Here is a 27,843-nt window from a genome sequence, read left to right as displayed (position 1 = left end):
GAGTCACTATGCACAGTGGTTCATGAATTAATATTCACAGTGACCCTCCATCCTGTGATTAAAAGGGTCCGTACATTTGACACCTCCGTCTGACTCCCACAGTCTCCTCCGCACAGATCGATATTAAGATGGCCACCGCAATGGCATGGGGAGTGCAGCGGTGAGTCCAGAGCGCAGCTCCTCGCTCTAAAATGCCCATCAGAAAGAAGAGGTCAGACATTTATTTTCTATGAGCGCTCTATTATCCTATTTATCAAACATCAGCACTACAACAATCCGTCCTGAGCCGTGCTGGGATCTTTGAACGTGGGCCCCCGGGAGGATCGGGCCCCTCATGGTGGAGCAGATCACACTCATTATAATCCATCACTGATAGAAGATACATAAACAACAACACAGGATGATTGTAAAACAGTGAGGTAATATTTTATTGAGCCACCAAACACACAATAAACATATCGAACAGTCCCAGCAAATACCTAATATGGTGCAAATTACAGAGTCTCACCCTTCCGCTGACTCACTGGGATTAAAGCAGCTGCCAATCCGAGGGGCTTCTGGGGCTGACTACCCCAACCAATGGCACCCCCACCAAAGAACACCCACAAAGAGGAGGTAACAACAAGCTTAGAAAGCTGACAGTCCATTGAGGTACATGGCCAGGAGACCAGAAAGTTCCAACCTGGCTTCTCCGAACATATCCATGGAACTAGGTGACCGGAAGGTCCCGACTTGGCTTTTTCCGAGCATATTCACGAGTTCCAGGTGGCTGGAGTGTCCCAACCTGGCTACTCCAAACATCTCCATGGGACCAGGTGACTGGTGGGTCCCAACCTGGTTTTCCCAGATGTATCCATGGGTTCTATAGTAGTCAATGGAGCAGATCTGTATTCCTCCAGCCAGGGCTGTGGTCCCTTAAGCTGGCATCCTGTAGAAACCAAATCTGTGTCCCTCTTAATGGATTCATGGTGTTCTGTAGAGCTGTCCCATAGAGTGTTCCTGGCAGTGGTTTTGTAAAAAGACTCCTTTATGTAGTTCACAACTGTCCTTCTTCAAGACTTCATCCACAGGTCAAGAGAAAGGGGTGGTGTTACTAATTCTCATTACTGGAGCATCCACAGTTCATCCCCCAATGTTGACTTGCAAACATTGCAAACATTGAAGGATAAACTATAAATTCCGAAACAATGCAAGTCAACAAATTGCATGGACTTCTAAAATGGTAATCAACATATTTAGCAAACATCCATTGTTCAAAGAGCCTGCGTCCCTGTATTGCAAAGGTAACAGTACAATAAACCAGAAGAGTTGATATAAGAGGTAAATAACCATTTATCAATTAACAAATATCACCTCAACCTACAAGATGAGTCAACATTCGGACTAATGACAAAAGATCATGTGCGTTGACCAACCGAAGAAAGAAACACATAAATTCAATAGTTAATAATTCAGGCAATAGTCTATCATTCTGGGCCTATGGAATTTACATCTGGATAATTACGATTAAATGCTGTGTCGTCACAGGCCCCTTTAGTTTTAGGGACTGGCAGGGGTCCTTTACAGTTGCTCTCCCACTAGTTCATCCTTCTTTCCTTTACTCCGTTTCAATAAAATATTTGGAAATATACAAAGTAAAAACTCAAATATAATTTTTTTTCTTACATTAAAACTAGATTTTATTAAAATAAACCCCCCAAAAACAAGAACAAAAAAACTAAACCTGATTAACATCGCAAAGAACAACAAACCAAACTGTACAACGATCACATGATTTATCCGGCACGAAAAACAGCATCAAGAATAAAATAGTAATAATTAATGGCAAAATTGTAGCTTTTGTTCATTTTGTCTCTATACTGCACGATAAACGCTGGAAAGAAAAAATATAAGAACCATTCCTGGGGTTTTGCCATTGAATGCTGGAAAAAATAAAAAAACATCAGCAGAATTGTTTTTTTATTAATCTCACGCAAAAGAAAAATGGAATAAAAATTATAAAAACTTTGTCTGTTCCCCAAAATGTTACCAGTGAATCCTATAGCTGCTCCGCATGGACCCAAACTGGTAAACTAAAAACTCCTGCATGCCCCGTGTGTGTGTATGTATATATATATATATATACATACACATATATATATACTCCTCTGTACTATATACACGGCAGAGCTCACACACCACAACACACTCCGCTGCGGCGCCACAAAAAGAGCGGACCTGGCTGCACACACACCTGCTCCTGTCACCTGTATACACAGTTGAAACCAGAAATTTACATACACTATATAAATGTTAGAACCCTCCTGTTTGTTTTTTCCATCTTGTGCTTTGCGGTCATGTGACCATCTGCCTTTATATTCCAGCTCCGCCCTTTTGGCTGTGTTGGACTTCAGTGTTGTTTGACTGCTTTGCTAGCCAGGTGCTTCTGTGCCTTTCTCTGTCAGTTCGCTTGGTCCTTCTAGGACCTCTAGTACCTTTTTGTCAGTTTATCTTTTTGTGTTCTGTAACAACTTCTCTGTTTAGGAGATGTCCCATTTTTGTTCCAGTCCTTAGTTCTTTTAGGGACCCCTCTCCTTTATGCTATAGGTCTTCGTTCAGACTAGCCGAGGACTAAGGCGGGTCTGTTCGCTAGGAACAGGCAGCCGCTACATCGTAGGGATTCAGCTTAGCCTTACTGTAGGGATAGCTTTCTCCTTTCTTTCCTTAGTACTTGTTGCAGATCATAACAATAAAAAGACACATCTGCATGTTTTTCTCAATATCTGACATGAAATCAGAATAAACCTTCACGTTTTAGGTCAATTAGGATTACCATAATTTTTAAGATTTGCCAAATGCCAGAATAATAAGAGAGAGAGAGAATGTTTTAAAGCATTTTTATTACTTACTGCAAAGTCATAAGTTTACATACACTAATATTGCTATACCTTTAAAAAATTCTGGACTGCCCATATGATGATGTCATGTGTTTGGAAACTTCTGATAGCTTTTTTGGCAACATCTCAGTTAATTAGAGACACACCTGTGGATGTATTTTAATGCACACCTGAAACACACTGCTTCTTTGTGTAGCATCATGGGAAAGTCTAAAGAAATCAACCAAGATATCAGGAAGAGAATTGTGGACTTGCACAAGTCTGGCTCATCCTTGGGTACAATTTCAAGATACCTGAAGGTGTCTCGTTAATCTGTACAAACAATTATATGCAAGTACAAACAAGATGGGACTGTCCAGCCATCATACCGCTCAGGAAGGAGACGGGTTCTGTGTCCCAGAGATGAACGTGCTTTGGTCCGATATGTGCATATCAAGGACAAAAGCAAAAGATCTTGTGAAGATGATAGGGGAAGCTGATAAGATTGTGTCAATATCCACAGTGAAATGAGTACTGTATCAATATAGGCAGAAAGGCCACTGTGCCAGGAAGAAGCCATTACTCCAAAAGAAAGATAAAAAAGCCAGATTAATGTTTGCAAATGCACACAGGAACAAAGACCTTAATTTTTGGAGACATGTCCCGTGGTCTGATGAAACTAAAATTGAACTTTTTGGGCATAGTGACCATCGTTACTTTTGGAAGAAAAAAGGAGAAGCTTGGAAGCCTAAGAACACCATCCCAACTGTGAAACACGGGGGAGGCAGCATCATGTGGGGTTGATTTCCTGTAGGAGGGACTGGCGATAGCGCCACTCACAGGCATCACGTGACCTCCCGGCTGCAGCCGGCTCTTTCTTCCGCTGATGTCACGTCAAATGAGGGGTGACATTAGAGTCGCGGACCCCGCGGTGGATGCTGGGCTGTGGGCGGGGGTTACCCCGCGCGTCCCACCCAGCATCCTCCGCGCCCCACTCCCAATGAATGAGGAGAGGGAAAGAGGGAAACTTTTGACTTAGCAGTAAGTAATAAAAATGTCCTAAAACATTCTCTCTCTCTCATTATTCTGCCATTTGGCAAATATTACAAATGATGGTAATCCTAATTGACCTAAAAAGGGAAAGGTTTATTCTGATTTCATGTCAGATATTGAGAAAAACCTGCAGATGTGTCTATTTATACAGTGTATGGAAACTTCTGATTTCAACTCTGTATATATATATATATATATATGTGTATATTATATACACGGCGAAGCTCACACACCACAACACCCACAGCAGAGGAACTGGCTGCACACACACCTGCTCCTGTCAGTGCTGTGAGCGCTCCTCATATCGCTGCTGGCTCTGCCCCTCACATCGCTGCTGGCTCCGCATCTCATATCGCTGCTGGCTCCGCCCCTCATGTCGCTGCTGGCTCTGCCCCTCATATCGCTGCTGGCTCTGCCCCTCACATCGCTGCTGGCTCCGCCCCTCGTGTCGCTGTTGGCTCTGCCCCTCATGTCGCTGTTGGCTCTGCCCCTCATGTCGCTGCTGGCTCCGCCCCTCATATCGCTGCTGGCTCCGCCCCTCATATCGCTGCTGGCTCCGCCCCTCATGTCGCTGCTGGCTCCGCCCTTCATATCGCTGCTGGCTCCGCCCCTCACATCGCTGCTGGCTCTGCCCCTCATGTCGCTGCTGGCTCTGCCCCTCATATCGCTGCTGGCTCTGCCCCTCATATCGCTGCTGGCTCCGCCCCTCGTGTCGCTGTTGGCTCCGCCCCTCATGTCGCTGCTGGCTCCGCCCCTCATATCGCTGCTGGCTCCGCCCCTCATATCGCTGCTGGCTCCGCCCCTCATGTCGCTGCTGGCTCCGCCCTTCATATCGCTGCTGGCTCCGCCCCTCACATCGCTGCTGGCTCCGCCCATCAGCCGCTCACAGTCCTCAGCAATATGGAGACGTCTGCACTGATCAGAATCCTCGGGGGCGTGGCCTGTCACTGTAGTCACACAAGGGTTGTCATGGAGATCTCAAGGGAAGGCAGGTGGGCGGGGCTTAGAGCAGGAAGTAGAAGCCGTGCAGTGTGATTGGCTTCTTACCTTCTGCCAGTAATGGAGCAGATATATGGCTCCTATATAATGGAGGGGGCTCAGGAGGGGTTCCCCACCCAAAAGGTCAGGGGATAAATAATACTGGACATGAGCGAGGGCAGGAGGACATTATTCTATATTGTAAGAAATCTGATTTCTTCTTTCCTCACAGTTTTTCCTGTGCAAGGCCACATGTATTGTGCGATAATCTGTGAATATGGGGGGATCTGCTCCTCACATCCACATCAATCCCCCCACGTCTGAGCTCTCCCTTACAGGGGTCTTCTGCTCTGCACATTGATGCCGTATCCATGGAGATGACATCATGGCCGGTACATGCGGATCTCCCCGATGGGACCCTCATGTATCTGGAGGACGAGGCACTGCTGCTCCTCGGGGAGAGGGGGCACAATTCCTGTACACATGATACAGGGGCTTCTGCCATCTCTGGGCTGAGAATAATGCTGGCAGCGCGCAGTCTACATGATGTGAGGATTACAAGTCTGCAGTCACAGAGAGTCACACAGATGACTGCAGCCTTCAGCTTCACACCGGACAATCCCTTTAAATACATGTATATTGGTCTAAAAAGACTTTTTACTATTTTGCTTCTTGTAACATTTGCTCTGTTCGGCCTTTACCAGCTTTTTGTTTCCCAGCAGCACATTGATGGCTGCAGAATGAGTTAACTTGAGATTCAGTCAGTGAGCTCCTTATGATGTGGAGTTTCCAGCTCTTTTATTTCTGCGATGATTTATGACTGCATCAGAGATCAGCCCAACTTTCATGCTGGTCTGTGAACATAATCAGCACAGAGAAGGTCAGAATGAGCTCACTGATAAATTCTCAGTGAGCTCATTCTGCAACTAGCAATGCAAAGGAAATAAAAAAGCCAAATTGTTTATGAAACGTTATTGAAAAAATATTTGTATGTATATATTTAGCCCAAAATGTCTGAGTGTCCATATCCTTAGTACCAGCACAGCTGAGGATTTGGTACAATCAGGGGCGTACATAGGAATCATGGGGCCCCATAGCAGAAGTTCTAATAGGGCCCCCCAACAAAAAAATGTAAAAATGTAAATAATTGTCGGGGTCACAGAAGAGCAGATCTCACAACCTTCCAGCCTTTACATAGTAATTTTCCTCCTGCTGAAGTCCTAGATCCCTTTTTCATTGCCCATAAAGTGTGGTGCCAACAAAAGTGCCCCCCAAACACGGTATGATACCCCCATGGTGAATTCCTCCATATGCACAGTATAATGACCCTACTGTACCCGACCTCAACTCCCAGGGTAAAGTATGATGACACCAACACAGTATGATGCCCCAACTGCCCCACACCTCTCCACACTCCATAGAGTATAATGCACTCGCCATGGTCCTCCACACAGTATAAGACTCTCGCCATGGTCCTCCACACAGTATAATGCACTCCCATGGTCCTCCACGCAGTATAATGCACTCCCTCGTGGTCCTCCACGCAGTATAATACAGTCCCCATGGTCCTCCACGCAGTGTAATGCACTCCCCATGGTCCTCCACGCAGTATAATGCACTCCCTCGTGGTCCTCCACGCAGTATAATGCACTCCCTCGTTGTCCTCCACGTAGTATAATGCACTCCCTCGTGGTCCTCCACGCAGTATAATGCACTCCCACGTGGTCCTCCACACAGTATAATGCGCTTCCCCATGGTCCTCCACACAGTATAAGACACTCGCCATGGCTCCCCACTCAGTATAATGCATTCCCCCATGGTCCTGTACGAAGTATAATGCAGCCCCCCATAGGGTAAAATGCAGCCCCAGTCCTCCAGTATTATCAGTACACACTGATTTAAAAATAAATACATACTTACCGCTCCTCGTTCCCCGCTGCTTCAGTCTCTGCAGCTGATCACCTCAGCAGCTGCCAGCTCCACTGTCTGACACAGCGTGGCGCGTCATCATGCCGCTGCGTCAGACGCAGAGGAGGAATGATGGGAGAGGGAGTGTCACATGATGCTCCCTCCTTATTTCTTTGAGCAGTATATATATATATATATATATATATATATATACACATACATACATACACACTACCGTTCAAAAGTTTGGGGTCACCAAGACAATTTTGTTTTTTCCATGAAAACTCATACTTTTATTCATCAAATGAGTTGAAAAATTAATAGAAAATAGTCCAGACATTGACAAGGTTAGGAATAATGATTTTTATTAGAAAGAATAATTTCTGCTTCAAACTTTGCTTTCGTCTCAGAATGCTCCCTTTGGGGCAATTACTGCATTGCAGACCTTTGGCATTCTAGCTGTTAATTTGCTGAGGTAATCTTGAGAAATTTCCCCCCATGCTTCCTGAAGCCCCTCACACAAGTTGGATTGGCTTGATGGGCACTTTTTGCGCACCATACGGTGAAGCTGCTCCCACAACAGCTCAATGGGGCTGAGATCTGGTGACTGCGCTGGACACTCCATTACAGATAGAATACCAGCTGCCTGCTCCCTAAATAGTTCATGCATAATTTGGAGGTGTGCTTTGGGTCATCTTCCTGTTGTAGGTTGAAATTGGCTCCAATCAAGCGCTGTCCACAGGGTATGGCATGGCGTTGCAAAATGAAATGATAGCCTTCCTTATTCAAAATCCCATTTACCTTGTACAAATCTTCCACTTTACCAGCACCAAAGCAACCCCAGACCATCACATTACCTCCACCATGCTTGACAGATGGCGTCAGGCACTCTTTCAGCATCTTTTCAGTTGTTCTGCGTCTCACAAATGTTCTTCTATGTGATCCAAACACCTCAAACTTTGATTCGTCTGTCCATAAAACTTTTTTCCAATCTTCCTCTGTCCAATGTCTGTGTTCTTTTGCCCATATTAATCTTTTCCTTTTATTAGTCAGTCTCAGATATGGCTTTTTCTTTGCCACTTTGCCCTGAAGGCCAGCATCCCGGAGTCGCCTCTTCACTGTAGACGTTGACACTGGCATTTTGCGTGTACTATTTAATGAAGCTGTCAGTTGAGGAGCTGTGAGACGTCGATTTCTCAAACTAGAGACTCTAATGTATTTGTCTTGTTGCTCAGTTGTGCTGCGGGGCTCCCACTTCTCTTTCTACTCTGGTTAGAGCCTGTTTGTGCTCTCCTCTGAAGGGAGTAGTACACACCGTTGGAGGAAATCTTCAGTTTCTTGGCAATCTCTTGCATGGAATAGCCTTCATTTCTAAGAACAAGAATAGACTGTTGAGTTTCACATGAAAGTTCTCTTTTTCTGGCCATTTTGAGAGTTTCATAGAACAAACAAATGTAATGCTCCAGATTCTCAACTAGCTCAAAGGAAGGTCAATTTTATAGCTTCTCAAATCAGCCAAACCGTTTTCAGCTGGGCTAACATACTTGTGCAAGGGTTTTCTAGGGTTTTCTAAACATCCATTAGCCTTCTTACACAGTTAGCAAACACAATGTACCATTAAAACACTGGAGTGGTGGTTGTTGGAAATGGGCCTCTATACACCTATGTAGATATTGCAATAAAAACAAGACGTTTGCAGCTAGAATAGTCATTTACCACATTAACAATGTATAGAGTGTATTTCTGATTCATTTAATGTTAGCTTCATTGAAAAAAATTTGCTTTTCTTTCAAAAATAATGAAAGGTCAATACATTTCCAGGAGGAACAATATGGGAACATCAATAAAAAAAAAAAAATGTTCCAGAATAACTATTTCCCATGTTGTTCCTCTTGAAATGTCTTCACTTTACATTTCCAGGAGGAACAACATTGGAACAGAAAAAAAAATATGTTCCAGAATTGTTATTTTATAGGTTGCGTCAGTGAGGCGTGTCCCTACACAATGTCCCTGTCCAATCAGGGCTGACAATGTTTGTCACGCACTATTATAAGGTAAATACATTTCCAAGAGGAACAACAGGGGGAATGACTATTTTAGAACACATTTTGTTTTTTATTTTTTTATTTATTTTTGCTGTTCACCTGTTGTTCCTCCTGGAAATGTACTAACCTTACAACAGGGCGTGACTAACATTGTCAGTAGTGATTAGAGAGGGACATTCTGTGTAGAGACACGCCCCATTGACACACCCACTTACTTTTCAATAGGGCGTGGCTATCGTAATCAGCAGCACTGATAGGACAGAAACATTCTCAAAGACAAAGGAACGGTAACATGTAGTTGTCAATTTGGTCATACATTTCCAGGAAGAATAACAGAGGAAAAATATTCCCAAATTATTGTTTTTTGGGGGAAGTATCAGTGATATGTCAGGACAGATCCTTTATGTAAATCCAATGCACTAAACTATAACATTGTCGATTTAGTCATACATTTCCAGGAAGAATAACAGAGGAGTGGCACAATTTTAAGAAGAAAAAAAAATGCTGCAAAATCCATCTCACTAATCTATAACATTGGGCCAATAAAATACCTGAAATGTTGGAAATAAGTGTCATTTTGGATCAAATACTGATTAATTCTCCTGTCTTGTCCTCTGTTATTCCTCTTGGAAATGTGTGCATCAATTAATAACTTGGCACAATCATTCCCATTTAAAACAGAGTGTGACTAATATTGTCAGTACTGATTGGACACTCATGAATAATGGAACGATAAGACTAGTGTTGAGCCACCCCCGTAGTGTTCGAGTTCGGTTCGGTTCGTCGAACACCCGTGTGTTCGCCGAACCGTTCGTCGAACTGTTCGTCGAACACCTTCGAACACCGTTAAAACCAATGGCAGGCAAACAAAAACACATAGAAACACATAGAAAACACCTTCAAAGGTGTCCAAAAGCTGACAAACTGCTCAGAAGACACAACTAACACATGGAAAAGTGACAAGTACATATAGTCATGCGAAAATAAAAGAGGTGGAGGAGTAAAAGGAGGGGGAGACACAGATATAGGCATGTCATGCCCTTCTAAAATCCAAAAAGTGAGAAGCCGACACGGCCAGTCCGCTCCTGCCCGTGCCACCTCCGTGTCGCCGGGTTTGTGCCAGAGCCGCGGTGAACCCTGACGGCCAGCCCCCCTCTCCCAATACTGGTGCCTGTCCGCTGGTGGGTCGAGCGAGCCCCCCTGTGGTGGAGGCAGCTGTAAGCTTTTTAATTTAAATTGTCTCTCTAATTTGAATGAATACACTTTAAATCCATTTACAAGGATCTATTGGAGGGCAAGTCTCATGCCAGCAGCCGCGTAATTCCAGCTCCAGTAGCGTCCACTAAAGCTGCTGCAGTTAAAAAGCTTTTATAAGGATCGAGCTCGGCTGTCCACCGCAAGGCATCCTACTGCCAGTCCCAGCCCCTATGCCTTGGGGTGCCTCCTGATGCTCTTCACTAAGTATCCCATGGTCCCGAAGCATTTCCTTTGAAAAAATTAAGTGTCCAAACTACAGGTGGTGTAGCTTGCTTAACAGCCGGGATAATCCGCTGACTAGCAGACACTGCTACTAGGCACAAAGTATTTCCTGGGCTAGATGCAGTTAAAAATTTGTAAGTAGATACTCTCGTTGGATGCTGAGAAAGCATTCCATATAGTCTCCTGGCACGCCATATATGATTCTCTTAAAAAGCTTGGGGTAGGGGTCTAGGGGACCCTTTTATAGCCAAAATCACGGCCCTGTATCGCAATACGTCACCTAGGCTGAAGATAAATGGAACTGTAGCACCCTGAGGGCTCGGTTGCTACAGACGTATTGCACCTCACCCAGAGGTGTGATATCTCACTCTCAGGTAAGGATGGAGTGTGGATCAGGACCCGACACCTGCATGCATTACACCACATTGCCGTGGGGCAGGGCGACCAATATGCCCCTGAGATGGGCACGACAGTCCCTGTCCCTGGCTGGAGTGGGGGGAGGGAACACTGAGGAAGGGGAACCCTGTAGTGCAGGAGCAGGGAGGAAGCAGTTCCTGGGTGCATTGAGAAGGGAGTATAAAAGGTGGGCACCATCTTAGTTCAGTGCAGAGAAGTCTGAGCAGAAGTGGCAGGGAGCAGGGGCTCTGCATGAGCTCTGCTCCGGAGGCGGGCCTAGTAACAGAGGCCCAGGCCTGGAAGAGGGAGAAGGAAGGAAGAGGAGCGGAGAAGGCTCCAGGAACGAGGAATGAAGGGATCCCAGGGGTGCGGACGGGCGAGTCGCCACCGCACGCCCGAATCCACCTGCGTGGAGGGGTCAGGCCAAAGGGGGAGACCGGTCCCCGAACTAGTGGAGGCAGGAAACGACCCTCAGCTAGAAACCGGAGGCTCTGACATTTTATGTGGCGCAGCCCCTCGCTACACCCGCTAGGAAGGCACCACATAGGGTCAGGGAAACTGGCGCCAAGTTTACCAAGAGGAGGCCCGAGGCAGCCGGACAGAAGTGTTGGTAAGAAAGGCCAGACAAAGGACACACAAAGGGGGTCCTGTGAAGTGCTCCAAAGTTATCTGGGAGTTGTCTGAGCCCCTCACCTGGTGAGCACAGTACGACGTGGGCAGCCGTTACCTGCAGACGTGGTCTGGATAATAAGAACTGTGAGTAAAGGCCCTGAACTGCATCACTGACTCCGTGTCGTTACTGCTGCTGCCCTGCACCATCACCCCCATCCTCCGCATACACTGCCCTGAGGCTATACTCCTCCCGTGGGGAGTTATGCTACGCTCTGCTGCACCCACAACACCAGCCTCAGTGGTCTGCCCTGTAGCGGCGGTTCACTCTGACCGCAATCCACGGGTGGCGTAGTCGGACATTTAAACATGAAAACCACATAAATAGTTCCGCCACTGGTTTGACCGCCCTGAGCCACGGAACTGGGTCGCCGCCACGAAGACTACAACCACCAGCATCCACCAAAAAGGGTCCGGCTCCGGGTGTCCCAAGGCCCAGGGGGTGCGTCAGAACATTTTCATCACCTTTCACAATCACCAATGGGACAAGGCAGTGATGTCCTCTGTCCCCTCTCTTATACATCCTAGTGACGGAGCACCTGCTCTCATCAATTCGCCATAACCCCAATATTAGGTGGATTGAGGTGGGAGGCACCGAGTACAAGTGCTCTCTATTTGCTGATGATGTCCTAGTATATATCACTCAATCACATATATCCATCCATGCTGTTATGGCTGAAATAGATCACTTTGTTACATGGTAAAATTTTAAAATCAATGCAGCGAAGTCTGAGGCCCTCGATGTCTCCCTCCCCAAATCCATATAGGATTCCATCCAGTCCAACTTTCCCTTTGCCTGGCCCTCACAGGGTATCAAATACTTAGGAATTCCTATTCATAGAGACCTCTCCCATCTATGTTATCTTAATTTTGGGCCCTTTATTGCACAACTCCATACAGACCACGGTTGGCAAGTTAGAACTGTAAGATTCACTACGTGAACCACTGGTGTTTTGTGGAAAAGCACATGTACACTGCGTTCCAAATTATTATACAAAAAGTGTTTAGGAGTGATAAGGGAAGAATTTGTTTGTTTGTCAGTTAAACTCATTGATGGTGATGTGTGTCAGGGCTCTTTATATCACTGTAAGCAATTGCAGACACCTGTGCTAATTAGTTTGGCAGGTGTGTCCAATGAAAGGCAAGACTACTTAAGAAGGCTCTCTCACATTATTAAGCAGCCTACATTTTCTGCCAAAATGGGAAAGAAAAAGGATGTGTCGGCTGCTGAGAAGCAACAAATTGTGGAGTGTTTAGGTCAAGGCATGACTACAATCAACATTGTGCGATGATCAGGATGAAGTGTCCTGGCAATCAAGAAGTATGTAGCTGATTCACAGTACACACGTGTGCGTGCTGATAAGGGCAAATTGAGGACTCTTTCCTACAGGCAATTACGTCAGGTTGAAAGAGCAGCGGCAAAAAAGCCTTGTCATAGCAGCAGACAAGTTTTTGAAGCTGCTTGTGCCTCCAACGTCCCCCGAACAACAAGATGCAGGGTCCTTCAGAGGTTTGCAGCTGTGCATGCGCCATCCTGTCGACCTCCTCTATCCACTTCACACAAGCAGAAACGGCTCCAGTGGGCCAAACATTACATGAAGACTGATTTCAAAACTGTTTTGTTCACGGATGAGTGCCGTGCAGCGCTCGATGGTCCAGATGGATGGAGTGGAGGATGGCTGGTTGATGGACACCCCACGCAAACACGGCTACAGCGCCAACAAGGAGGAGGTGGAGTAATGTTTTGGGCTGGAATCATGGGGAGAGAGATTGTCGGCCCCTTTAGGATCCCTGAAGGCGCTAAAGATGAACTCCATAATGTATGTGGATTTTCTCAAACAGCACTTCCTGCCATGGTTCAAGAAGAAGAACCGTGTATTTCACAGCAAGATCATTTTTCTGCATGATAATGCACCATCTCATGCTGCACATAAAACATCTGCATCTCTGGCTGATATGGGCATAAAAGGGGACAAACTTATGGTGTGACCCCCATGCTCCCCTGACCTCTACCCCATTCAGAACCTTTGGAGCATCATTAAAAGGAGTGTCTATGATGGCGGGAGGCAGTTCACATCTAAGCAACAGCTCTGGGAGGGTATTCTGTCCTCATGCAAAACAATTGAAGCAGAAACCATCCAAAACCTGACAAATTCAATGGACGAGAGAGTTCAGAAGCTCCTTTCGAACAAGGGGTCCTATGTGAAAATGTAACATCACCTAGAATAAAGTTTTGAGTTGAAAACTGTTTGATTTCAGTTTCTAACAACCTGCTAATGCTTATAATTTCAAAAATGACCATTTTTTTGGTCTTTATTAAAATGAAAAGGTTGATCGAAAAGTTTGGGGGATCTAAGAGTGTGGCAACCCAGTAGTCATGATTACTTCGAATTCTGACAATATGAGGGTCATGCTGCAGGTAGTGCAGCAAGAAGGCACTTATGTGTCTTGCGCATCTCGGAGCCCCAAAATTATTTTCCGGGCTAGATGCAGCTAAAAATTATTTTTAATTTTAAATCTGGTGAAGCTTTAGTATAGATGGCCTAATAGGATCAGTGCTGCACACTGCTACAAAGCCCAAATTATTTTCCAGTCAAGATACAGATAAACATGATTAGTAATTTGAAAGCTTAAAACGGTTGGTAGGGTGATTTTAACCAATCATCAAGCTTTTACTCTCCCCAGGATGACACAGGGGTAGAAAAGTCGTTTCGGATCCATGATTTGTTCATCTTTATGAACGTGAGTCTGTCTACATTATCAGTGGAGAGCCGCGTGCGCTTATCTGTCAGCACACCACCAGCAGCGCTGAACACACGTTCAGACAGAACGCTGGCTGCGGGGCATGACAAGATCTCCAAGGCGTAAGTGGCTAGCTCCGGCCATTTATCCAGATTGGAAGCCCAAAAAGAGCAAGGGTCCAGTGACACAGTCGTGGCTTCAATGTTTACTTGGAGATACTCCTGTACCATCGTCTCTAGGCGTTGACTATGTGTCAGACTTCTTGTCTCCTGTGGCCTTGCAAAGGATGGGCTAAAAAAGTGGTGAAATGATTCCGCAAAATTGATGTTACCAGCAGATACTGTGGTTCTGTCACGGTTTGAGTGCTGAACACTTGACGGTCCCACGGTTGGCAAGTTGGAACTGTGAGATTCACTACGTGCACCACTGGTATTTTGTGGAAAAGCACATGTAAGATTCTGCAACAGTCTCTGCTGATACTCCTGCATGCGTGCATCCCTTTCTATGGCAGGAATAATTTCTGCAAATTTAATTTTGTACCGGGGATCTAACAGTGTGGCAACCCAGTAGTCAGGATTATTTCTAATTCTCACAATTCGAGGGTCATGTTGCAGGTAGTGCAGCAAGAAGGCACTCATGTGTGTTGCGCATCCAGGAGCACCAAGTCCCTGTTGTGTTGGTGGCGAGGTAACAATCATGCTTCCTTCCTCTGTCCTCTCCCCCCAACCTCGCACAACAGAAATGTGATCAAGGTCTCCCTCATCTGATGAGTCTTCCATCAGTTCGTCCTCCACTTCTTCCTGGGCTCCTGCACCTTCCTCACTAGTTTGGCTGCTACCATGCGCCCTGGTAAAACCATCTCCCCCACCCTCACATGCCTGCCGCCTTGGTGCTGCCGACCGTCTGGACCTTGCAGATGTTAGCCCTTCCGCATACAACTCCTCCTCCTCTACTTCCTCCACCTCCTCTTGTGCCACCACCTGACTCCGAATTCTGTTTAACATGTGCTCCAGCATGTAAATCACCGGAATAGTCATGCTGATAATGGCATCGTCAGCACTAAACATCTTCGTCGCCATTTCAAAACTGTGCAGAAGGGTGCATAGGTCCCTGATCTGAGACCACTCCTCCAGCGTGATTTGCCCCACCTCTGAATCTCGTTGGCCCAGGCTATACGTCAGAACGTATTGCACCAGGGCTTGTCGGTGCTGCCACAGTCGCTGCAACATGTGCAGAGTTGAATTCCACCGGGTAGGCACATCGCATTTTAGCCGGTGAAGTGGCAGGCCCAACGACTTCTGTAGAGATGTAAGTCGCTGAGCTGCGGGATGCGAACGGCGGAAGTGAGCACACAGCGACCGTGCCCTCTGCAGAAGGCCATCTAGTCTGGGATAGTGGGCTAAAAATTGCTGGACAACCAGGTTCAACACGTGAGCCATACAAGGCACGTGTGTGACATTGCCCCGGCGAAGGGCCGCACCCAGGTTTGCAGCATTGTCGCACACGGCCTTCCCTGGTTTCAGGTCCAGTGGAGACAACCATTCATGAAATTGGTTCTCCAGAGCTGACCACAACTCCTCAGCTGTGTGACTCACATTTCCCAGACATTTCAATGTAAAAACCGCCTGATGACGTTGAGCCCTACTGCCAGCATAGTAAGGAGGTGTGCAGGATCCCTTCTGCGCAGTTAGAAAGCTTGTGGCATGACCAGACAGGCTTTGGGTGCAGGTGGAAGACCGAGAGGAGGTTGAGGAGGCAGAAGCAGTGGAGGAACTTTGACATAAAGAGGATTGACGCACAACTCGTGGGGACGGCAAGACTTGGACAGCAGCCCCTTGTCCTGCTGTCACCATAGTTACCCAGTGCCCAGTCAGCGACATGTAACGCCCCTGTCCATGCCTACTCGTCCAAGTGTCTGTGGTGAAATGCACCTTGTCACACACAGAGTTTCTCAAAGAAGCGGTGATGTTGTGTGCGACATGCTGGTGGAGCGCAGGCACACCTTTCTTTGAGAAGTAGTGCCGACTGGGCATCTGGTACTGGGGCACTGCGACGGACATAAGGTCTCGAAAATCCTCTGTGTCCACCAGGCGGAAAGGCAGCATTTCTGTAGCCAAGAGCTTGCAGATGGTGAAATTCAACCTCTTAGCTTTCTCATGGCTAGGAGGAAATGGTCTTTTACTTGTCCACATCTGAGGGACCGAGGGCTGGCTATTGTGCTTAGACGAGGTTGATAAGGGTGTCCCCGGCAAACTGCCGGTCTGTGAGGAAGATGCAGGCGGACATGTTAGGTTGCCTTGATCCAAAGGTGGTGCTATCGATGTCGGACAGCGCTCAAGACCAGCTGGTGTTACCACCTCCAAAGAAAATGATGACCTGCCAATCACGCTGGCTGTTGCGGGTAAAGAGGTGGCAGGTCTGCGCCCCAAAACAGGTGTGACTGCTGTGCCCCCAGTCACAGAGGATGAAGAGGCCGCGGATGCACAAGATATGGCAGACGGTGATTGGCCCGGCCGGCTAGGCCGCATTGTAGCACACTGAGCTTCCCACTGCAACTTATGCTTCATGTCCATGTGCCGGTTCATGCATGAAGTACTCAAACTATGTATTTTTTGGCCTCTACTTAGCTTTTGCTGACAAATGTTACAGATAACACGAGTTGGGTCATCTTTATCGATCTGAAAAAATGCCCAGGCTATGCAAGGCTTAGCACCCATGCGACCTGAAGAGCCACCACGACTTGTGGTGAGAGGCAGAGTTGTGTTTGAGGATGCAGTTGTTGACGTGCTTCCAGTACTACGTCTCTGTCCAGGAAGGCGCAACCTGACCTCGTCGTCACTAGCATCTTCCTCCACCTCCTCTGCTGACCTCATCTCTTGGCTGACTGTGGGTTGACAGTAAGTGGGATCTCTGACCTCATCATCATCACCCTGTGCGTTATCACACCCGTCGTCCTCAGAGCCAACCTGTTCCTGCCCTGACAAAAAACTAAAGTTGTCGCTCCAATCAGGTATTTGAGTCTTATCATCGTCTTCCTCATTGTCTCCACCAACAGGAGTTACAGTTTGGGAATGAGGGTCTACATTATGGTCAGAACCTTCTGCGTCTGGTCCTGGATCCGACTCATAAAGATTCTGGGCATCAGTGCAGATCATTTCCTCGTCTGGATTCACAGAAGCGCTGGAGTCGACCTCTGATTCCCAGGCTATAGTATGAGTAAACAGCTCTGCAGACTCAACCATCTGTTCTACCTCACACTCAGACGGGCAGCTGGAGATTTGGGAGCTGTGAGGAAGCAAGTGCGATTTGGGTGACACCTTTGAGGACTGGAGTATTTGTGATGTTGAAGTTGATGTGGAGGAGAGCCCACTTAAAGGAGCACTTGATATCCGTTGAAGCACCTGCTGTTTTTGTGCCTCATCTGGAATTTGTAGCGATTGGCGTGGCCGTAAGAAAGGGATCTTATCACATTGTCCGCTAAAAGAAGTAGACATTTTAGTTTGGCTGGAAGATGGTCTTTCTTCTGCACCTACCCCACGGACACAACCTTTTTTCCCCTTCCCAACACGCCTATTCCCCTTTCCACCAGCAGCAGGCCTTTTTCCACTCATTTTGGTGGTTAACTAATTCACAACTCTGGAGTTGTTTGCACAAAAAAACAATGGATGGTAACCGAGCAGAGCTGAGTGGCCAAACTGTGGTATTAGGCCAAAACTATTGGCTGGGTTAGATGCAGAAAAAAATTATTTTTAATTTGCAACCTGATGGAGGTCAGTATAGATGGACTAATAGACCAAGTCCCACACACCGCTAGAAGCCCAAATATTTTTTCAGAGCTAGATGCAGAAAATGTTTTTATTCAATTTGCAACCTGATGGAGGTCAGTATAGATGGACTAATAGACCAAGTCCCACACACTGCTAGAAGCCCAAATATTTTTTCAGAGCTAGATGCAGAAAAAAATTATTTTTAATTTGCAACCTGATGGAGGTCAGTATAGATGGACTAATAGACCAAGTCCCACACACTGCTAGAAGCCCAAATATTTTTTCAGAGCTAGATGCAGAAAAAAATTATTTTTAATTTGCAACCTGATGGAGGTCAGTATAGATGGACTAATAGAACAAGTCCCACACGCTGCTAGAAGCCCAAATATTTTTTCAGAGATAAATGAAGAAAAAAATTATTTTTAATTTGCAACTTGATGGAGGTCAGTATAGATGGACTAATAGACCAAGTCCCACACACCGCTAGAAGCCCAAATATTTTTTCAGAGCTAGATGCAGAAAAAAAATATTTTTAATTTGCAACCTGATGGAGGTCAGTATAGATGGACTAATAGACCAAGTCCCACACACTGCTAGAAGCCCAAATATTTTTTCAGAGCTAGATGCAGAAAAAAAATATTTTTAATTTGCAACCTGATGGAGGTCAGTATAGATGGACTAATAGACCAAGTCCCACACACCGCTAGAAGCCCAAATATTTTTTCAGAGCTAGATGCAGAAAAAAATTATTTTTAATTTGCAACCTGATGTAGGTCAGTATAGATGGACTAATAGACCAAGTCCCACACACTGCTAGAAGCCCAAATATTTTTTCAGAGCTAGATGCAGAAAAAAATTATTTTTAATTTGCAACCTGATGGAGGTCAGTATAGGTGGACTAATAGACCAAGTCCCACACACCGCTAGAAGCCCAAATATTTTTTCAGAGCTAGATGCAGAAAAAAATTATTTTTAATTTGCAACCTGATGTAGGTCAGTATAGATGGACTAATAGACCAAGTCCCACACACTGCTAGAAGCCCAAATATTTTTTCAGAGCTAGATGCAGAAAAAAATTATTTTTAATTTGCAACCTGATGGAGGTCAGTATAGATGGACTAATAGACCAAGTCCCACACACCGCTAGAAGCCCAAATATTTTTTCAGAGCTAGATGCAGAAAAAAATTATTTTTAATTTGCAACCTGATGGAGGTCAGTATAGATGGACTAATAGACCAAGTCCCACACACTGCTAGAAGCCCAAATATTTTTTCAGAGCTAGATGCAGAAAAAAATTATTTTTAATTTGCAACCTGATGGAGGTCAGTATAGATGGACTAATAGACCAAGTCCCACACACTGCTAGAAGCCCAAATATTTTTTCAGAGCTAGATGCAGAAAAAAATTATTTTTAATTTGCAACCTGATGGAGGTCAGTATAGATGGACTAATAGACCAAGTCCCACACACCGCTAGAAGCCCAAATATTTTTTCAGAGCTAGATGCAGAAAAAAATTATTTTTAATTTGCAACCTGATGTAGGTCAGTATAGATGGACTAATAGACCAAGTCCCACACACTGCTAGAAGCCCAAATATTTTTTCAGAGCTAGATGCAGAAAAAAATTATTTTTAATTTGCAACCTGATGGAGGTCAGTATAGGTGGACTAATAGACCAAGTCCCACACACCGCTAGAAGCCCAAATATTTTTTCAGAGCTAGATGCAGAAAAAAATTATTTTTAATTTGCAACCTGATGTAGGTCAGTATAGATGGACTAATAGACCAAGTCCCACACACTGCTAGAAGCCCAAATATTTTTTCAGAGCTAGATGCAGAAAAAAATTATTTTTAATTTGCAACCTGATGGAGGTCAGTATAGATGGACTAATAGACCAAGTCCCACACACCGCTAGAAGCCCAAATATTTTTTCAGAGCTAGATGCAGAAAAAAATTATTTTTAATTTGCAACCTGATGGAGGTCAGTATAGATGGACTAATAGACCAAGTCCCACACACTGCTAGAAGCCCAAATATTTTTTCAGAGCTAGATGCAGAAAAAAATTATTTTTAATTTGCAACCTGATGGAGGTCAGTATAGATGGACTAATAGACCAAGTCCCACACACTGCTAGAAGCCCAAATATTTTTTCAGAGCTAGATGCAGAAAAAAATTATATTCAGTTTGCAACCTGATGGAGGTCAGTATAGATGGACTAATAGAATGATGCTATGCCCAAAAGATTTTACTTCACTAGGTGCAGTAAAAAAATTGGTATTCTATACACAGGTGGTATATCTTGCAACACAGATAGGCTACTCCACTGACTAACACACTCTGCAATAGGCCAAAAAGGATTAGCTTTGCTAGATTCAGCCAAATGCTGTGAAAAAAACTTGCACAGCACTGGCACAGACCTGCCTGGCAAAAACTGATAGGAACTGATGTAACCTAGTCCTGAAAAGGACTCCAATTACAATTAGTCTTTACTCCCACAATCTATCTATTTAAGAGCACAGACCTGCCTGATAAAAGTCGTAGGAAATGCTGTAACCTAGTCCTTAAAAGGACTGCAATCACAACTATTCCCTACTCCCAAGCTATCTGTATATTTGTGCGAAAATTGGCTTGAAATTAACAAGGTATAGCGCACACAGCAACAGCGGTGCCGTCTAACACGCAGCTGCAGCAGTGAGAAAATGGTGGCGACGGGGAAAATGGCTTGGTCTTATAGGGCAAGGACATGTGACATACACTGCCAATGACACATGCCCTTGCTTGTGTGAAAAAAAGCACTTCGCTCCGTGTGTGCGCTGCTGATAGGCTGACAGATTGCACCTCCCCACTGCAAATGCGGGAAAGAGAAAAAAAAATGGAGATCTTCATTGTTCCTGCAGAGATCCATCCCCTGCCCCTCCCCCCACCCCGCTGTACACTCAAACTGCGTATTAACATTAATTTTCATCATTACTGAGAAAAAATCCAGTTATGATTTTGGTGCACGAACAGTTATCGAACATAACCTCGAACAGCCGAATTTTTCTGAAATTGTTCGTGTTCGCCGACCGGCTCGAACACCGCCCAAAACAGCTTGAATTTGAGATTGGCGAACAGTTCGAGTAGAACAACGCTCATCTCTAGATAAGACCCAGTTGCCTATTTAGTCATTTCCAGGAGGAATAATAGAGGAACGGCACTTTTTTTTTTAAAGTCAAGTTCTTTTCACTGATCTATATAACAATGGGCCGATAAAGTAAAATAAAATTTTAAAATATTTCATCTAAATACTGATTATTTTTCCCGTCTTGTCCCCTCAAATTTTTTGAGTCACTCAATTAGTGCAGAAGTTGGAGAGACTTTGGGTGCAGTATTTCCTACATGCCAGGGGGGGCGCTGATCACAGCCTGCGTCCTGGCACTATGGGGTCTGGGAATAGTGCAGATTCCCTGGTGGTCACAGACAGGGTCTAGTCCTGACAGGGCACTTGACTCAGTGACAAGGACAGATATAGCCCTGGATGACGTATCCTCCGGGGGGCCGGACCACCCTGCGGACACAGGAGAATGCTCTTCTCTTAGTGCTGGGCTTATACTATACACTTTCTTTACAATTCTGTAGCATTTTTTATGCTGTTCCTCTATTATTCCTCCTGGAAATGTGTAAATTACTTGACAAGAAGGGTGCTCCTTTTTTAATGTGTGGTGAGTCTCTACACAGTTTGATATTTTTACCATGAAATTGTATCACCCAGTTATCAGTTGAGACATTCATTTCCAGGAGGGATAACAGAGAATTCAAATTAAACTTAGCTCTTTTTTTACATATCTGTTTCGGGAGGCTTATTTCATAGAGCTCTACTTTGTGCACATCCCCTGTAATCCCTCCTGGAAATGTAAGGACTCTACTTTCTGCACTTCCTCTTTAATTCCCACTGGAAATGTAAGAACTTTACTTTATGCACTTCCTCTGTAATCCCTCCTGGAAATGTAAGAATTTTACTTCATGCACTTCCTCTGTAAATCCTCCTGGAAATGTAAGAGCTCTACTTTATGCACTTCCTCTGTAATCCCTCCTGGAAATGTAAGAACTTTACTTTATGCACTTCCTCTGTAATCCCTCCTGGAAATGTATGAACTCTACTTTATGCACTGCCTCTGTAATCCCTCCTGGAAATGTAAGAACTTTACTTTATGCACTTCCTCTGTAAATCCTCCTGGAAATGTAAGAACTTTACTTTATGCACTTCCTCTGTAATCCCTCCTGGAAATGTAAGAACTTTACTTTATGCATTTCCTCTGTAATCCCTCCTGGAAATGTAAGAACTTTACTTTATGCACTTCCTCTGTAATCCCTCCTGGAAATGTAAGAACTTTACTTTATGCATTTCCTCTGTAATCCCTCCTGGAAATGTAAGAATTTTACTTCATGCACTTCCTCTGTAAATCCTCCTGGAAATGTAAGAGCTCTACTTTATGCACTTCCTCTGTAATCCCTCCTGGAAATGTAAGAACTTTACTTTATGCACTTCCTCTGTAATCCCTCCTGGAAATGTATGAACTCTACTTTATGCACTGCCTCTGTAATCCCTCCTGGAAATGTAAGAACTTTACTTTATGCACTTCCTCTGTAAATCCTCCTGGAAATGTAAGAACTTTACTTTGTGCACTTCCTCTGTAATCACTCCTGGAAATGTAAGAACTTTACTTTATGCACTTCCTCTGTAATCCCTCCTGGAAATGTATGAACTCTACTTTATGCACTGCCTCTGTAATCCCTCCTGGAAATGTAAGAACTTTACTTTATGCACTTCCTCTGTAAATCCTCCTGGAAATGTAAGAACTTTACTTTATGCACTTCCTCTGTAATCCCTCCTGGAAATGTAAGAACTTTACTTTATGCACTTCCTCTGTAATCCCTCCTGGAAATGTATGAACTCTACTTTATGCACTGCCTCTGTAATCCCTCCTGGAAATGTAAGAACTTTACTTTATGCACTTCCTCTGTAAATCCTCCTGGAAATGTAAGAACTTTACTTTGTGCACTTCCTCTGTAATCACTCCTGGAAATGTAAGAACTTTACTTTATGCACTTCCTCTGTAATCCCTCCTGGAAATGTAAGAACTTTACTTTATGCACTTCCTCTGTAATCCCTCCTGGAAATGTAAGAACTTTACTTTATGCACTTCCTCTGTAATCCCTCCTGGAAATGTAAGAACTTTACTTTATGCAGTTACTCTGTAATCCCTCCTGGAAATGTAAGAACTCTACTTTGTGCACATCCCCTGTAATCCCTCCTGGAAATGTAAGAATTTTACTTCATGCACTTCCTCTGTAAATCCTCCTGGAAAAGTAAGAACTCTACTTTGTGCACATCCCCTGTAATCCCTCCTGGAAATGTAAGAACTTTACTTTATGCACTTCCTCTGTTATCCGTCCTGGAAATGTAAGAATTTTACTTTATGCACTTCCTCTGTAATCCCTCCTGGAAATGTAAGAATTTTACTTTTTGCACTTCCTCTGTAAATCCTCCTGGAAATGTAAGAACTCTACTTTGTGCACATCCCCTGTAATCCCTCCTGGAAATGTAAGAATTTTACTTTATGCACTTCCTCTGTAATCCCTCCTGGAAATGTAAGAACTTTACTTTATGCACTTCCTCTGTAATCCCTCCTGGAAATGTAAGAACTTTACTTTATGCACTTCCTCTGTAATCCCTCCTGGAAATGTAAGAACTTTACTTTATGCACTTCCTCTGTAATCCCTCCTGGAAATGTAAGAACTTTACTTTATGCACTTCCTCTGTAATCCCTCCTGGAAATGTAAGAACTCTACTTTGTGCACATCCCCTGCAATCCCTCCTGGAAATGTAAGTACTTTACTTTATGCATTTCCTCTGTAATCCCTCCTGGAAATGTAAGAACTTTACTTTATGCACTTCCTCTGTAATCCCTTCTGGAAATGTAAGAACTCTACTTTGTGCACATCCCCTGTAATCCCTCCTGGAAATGTAAGAATTTTACTTTATGCACTTCCTCTGTAATCCCTCCTGGAAATATAAGAACTCTACTTTGTGCACATCCCCTGTAATCCCTCCTGGAAATGTAAGAACTTTACTTTATGCATTTCCTCTGTAATCCCTCCTGGAAATGTAAGAACTTTACTTTATGCACTTCCTCTGTAATCCCTCCTGGAAATTTAAGAACTTTACTTTATGCACTTCCTCTGTAATCCCTCCTGGAAATGTAAGAACTTTACTTTATGCACTTCCTCTGTAATCCCTTCTGGAAATGTAAGAACTCTACTTTGTGCACATCCCCTGTAATCCCTCCTGGAAATGTAAGAATTTTACTTTATGCACTTCCTCTGTAATCCCTCCTGGAAATGTAAGAATTTTACTTTTTGCACTTCCTCTGTAAATCCTCCTGGAAATGTAAGAACTCTACTTTGTGCACATCCCCTGTAATCCCTCCTGGAAATGTAAGGACTCCACTTTCTGCACTTCCTCTTTAATTCCCCCTGGAAATGTAAGAACTTTACTTTATACACTTCCTCTGTAATCCCTCCTGGAAATGTAAGAACTTTACTTTATGCACTTCCTCTTTAATTCCTCATGGAAATGTAAGAACTTTACTTTATGCATTTCCTCTGTAATCCCTCCTGGAAATGTAAGAACTTTACTTTTTGCACTTCCTCTTTAATTCCTCATGGAAATGTAAGAACTTTACTTTATGCATTTCCTCTGTAATCCCTCCTGGAAATGTAAGAACTTTACTCTTTGCACTTCCTCTGTAAATACTCCTGGAAATGTAAGAACTCTTCTTTGTGCACATCCCCTGTAATCCCTCCTGGAAATGTAAGAACTCTACTTTGTGCACTTCCTCTGTAATCCCTCCTGGAAATGTAAGGACTCTACTTTCTGCACTTCCTCTTTAATTCCTCATGGAAATGTGAGAACTTTACTATATGCACTTCCTCTGTAATCCCTCCTGGAAATGTAAGAACTTTACTTTGTGCACTTCCTCTGTAAATCCTCCTGAAAATGTAAGGACTCTCCTTTGTGCACTTCCTCTTTAATTACTCCTGGAAATGTAAGAACTTTACTTTATGCACTTCCTCTGTAATCCCTCCTGGAAATGTAAGAACTTTACTTTATGCACTTCCTCTGTAATCCCTCCTGGAAATGTAAGAACTTTACATTATGCACTTCCACTGTAATCCCTCCTGGAAATGAAAGAAATCTACTTTGTGCACTTCCTCTGTAATCTCTCCTGGAAATGTAAGAACTTTACTTTATGCACTTCCTCTGTAATCCCTCCTGGAAATGTAAGAACTTTACTTTATGCACTTCCTCTGTAATCCCTCCTGGAAATGTAAGAACTTTACTTTATGCACTTCCTCTGTAATCCCTCCTGGAAATGTAAGAACTTTACTTTATGCACTTCCTCTGTAATCCCTCCTGGAAATGTAAGAACTCTACTTTGTGCACATCCCCTGCAATCCCTCCTGGAAATGTAAGAACTTTACTTTATGCATTTCCTCTGTAATCCCTCCTGGAAATGTAAGAACTTTACTTTATGCACTTCCTCTGTAATCCCTTCTGGAAATGTAAGAACTCTACTTTGTGCACATCCCCTGTAATCCCTCCTGGAAATGTAAGAATTTTACTTTATGTGCTTCCTCTGTAATCCCTCCTGGAAATGTAAGAACTCTACTTTGTGCACATCCCCTGTAATCCCTCCTGGAAATGTAAGAACTTTACTTTATGCATTTACTCTGTAATCCCTCCTGGAAATGTAAGAACTTTACTTTATGCACTTCCTCTGTAATCCCTCCTGGAAATTTAAGAACTTTACTTTATGCACTTCCTCTGTAATCCCTCCTGGAAATGTAAGAACTTTACTTTATGCACTTCCTCTGTAATCCCTTCTGGAAATGTAAGAACTCTACTTTGTGCACATCCCCTGTAATCCCTCCTGGAAATGTAAGAACTCTACTTTGTGCACATCCCCTGCAATCCCTCCTGGAAATGTAAGAACTTTACTTCATGCATTTCCTCTGTAATCCCTCCTGGAAATGTAAGAACTTTACTTTATGCACTTCCTCTGTAATCCCTCATGGAAATGTAAGAACTTTACTTTACGCACTTCCTCTGTAATCCCTCTTGGAAATGTAAGAACTTTACTTTATGCAGTTCCTCTGTAATCCCTCCTGGAAATGTAAGAACTCTACTTTGTGCACATCCCCTGTAATCCCTCCTGGAAATGTAAGAACTTTACTTTATGCACTTCCTCTGTAAATCCTCCTGGAAAAGTAGGAACTCTACTTTGTGCACATCCCCTGTAATCCCTCCTGGAAATGTAAGAACTTTACTTTATGCACTTCCTCTGTAATCCCTCCTGGAAATGTAAGAATTTTACTTTATGCACTTCCTCTGTAATCCCTCCTGGAAATGTAAGAATTTTAATTTTTGCACTTCCTCTGTAAATCCTCCTGGAAATGTAAGAACTCTACTTTGTGCACATCCCCTGTAATACCTCCTGGAAATGTAAGGACTCTACTTTCTGCACTTCCTCTTTAATTCCCCCTGGAAATGTAAGAACTTTACTTTATGCACTTCCTCTGTAATCCCTCCTGGAAATGTAAGAACTTTACTTTATGCACTTCCTCTGTAATCCCTCCTGGAAATGTAAGAACTTTACTTTATGCACTTCCTCTGTAATCCCTCCTGGAAATGTAAGAACTTTACTTTATGCACTTCCTCTGTAATCCCTCCTGGAAATGTAAGAACTCCACTTTGTGCACATCCCCTGCAATCCCTCCTGGAAATATAAGAACTTTACTTCATGCATTTCCTCTGTAATCCCTCCTGGAAATGTAAGAACTTTACTTTATGCACTTCCTCTGTAATCCCTCATGGAAATGTAAGAACTTTACTTTACGCACTTCCTCTGTAATCCCTCCTGGAAATGTAAGAACTTTACTTTATGCAGTTCCTCTGTAATCCCTCCTGGAAATGTAAGAACTCTACTTTGTGCACATCCCCTGTAATCCCTCCTGGAAATGTAAGAACTTTACTTTATACACTTCCTCTGTAAATCCTCCTGGAAAAGTAGGAACTCTACTTTGTGCACATCCCCTGTAATCCCTCCTGGAAATGTAAGAACTTTACTTTATGCACTTCCTCTGTAATCCCTCCTGGAAATGTAAGAATTTTACTTTATGCACTTCCTCTGTAATCGCTCCTGGAAATGTAAGAATTTTACTTTTTGCACTTCCTCTGTAAATCCTCCTGGAAATGTAAGAACTTTACTTCATGCATTTCCTCTGTAATCCCTCCTGGAAATGTAAGAACTTTACTTTATGCACTTCCTCTGTAATCCCTCCTGGAAATGTAAGAACTTTACTTTATGCACTTCCTCTGTAATCCCTCCTGGAAATGTAAGAACTTTACTTTATGCACTTCCTCTGTAATCCCTCCTGGAAATGTAAGAACTTTACTTTATGCACTTCCTCTGTAATCCCTCCTGGAAATGTAAGAACTCTACTTTGTGCACATCCCCTGTAATCCCTCCTGGAAATGTAAGAACTTTACTTTATGCATTTCCTCTGTAATCCCTCCTGGAAATGTAAGAACTTTACTTTATGCACTTCCTCTGTAATCCCTCCTGGAAATGTAAGAACTTTACTTTATGCACTTCCTCTGTAATCCCTCCTGGAAATGTAAGAACTTTACTTTATGCACTTCCTCTGTAATCCCTCCTGGAAATGTAAGAACTTTACTTTATGCACTTCCTCTGTAATCCCTCCTGGAAATGTAAGAACTCTACTTTGTGCACATCCCCTGCAATCCCTGCTGGAAATGTAAGAACTTTACTTTATGCATTTCCTCTGTAATCCCTCCTGGAAATGTAAGAACTTTACTTTATGCACTTCCTCTGTAATCCCTTC

Source organism: Phyllobates terribilis, unplaced genomic scaffold, assembly GCF_046119375.1.
Source record: "Phyllobates terribilis strain yellow unplaced genomic scaffold, ASM4611937v1 Scaffold_187__1_contigs__length_3656778, whole genome shotgun sequence".
Taxonomy (NCBI): Eukaryota; Metazoa; Chordata; class Amphibia; order Anura; family Dendrobatidae; genus Phyllobates; species Phyllobates terribilis.
Note: the sequence above shows the minus strand (reverse complement) of the source record.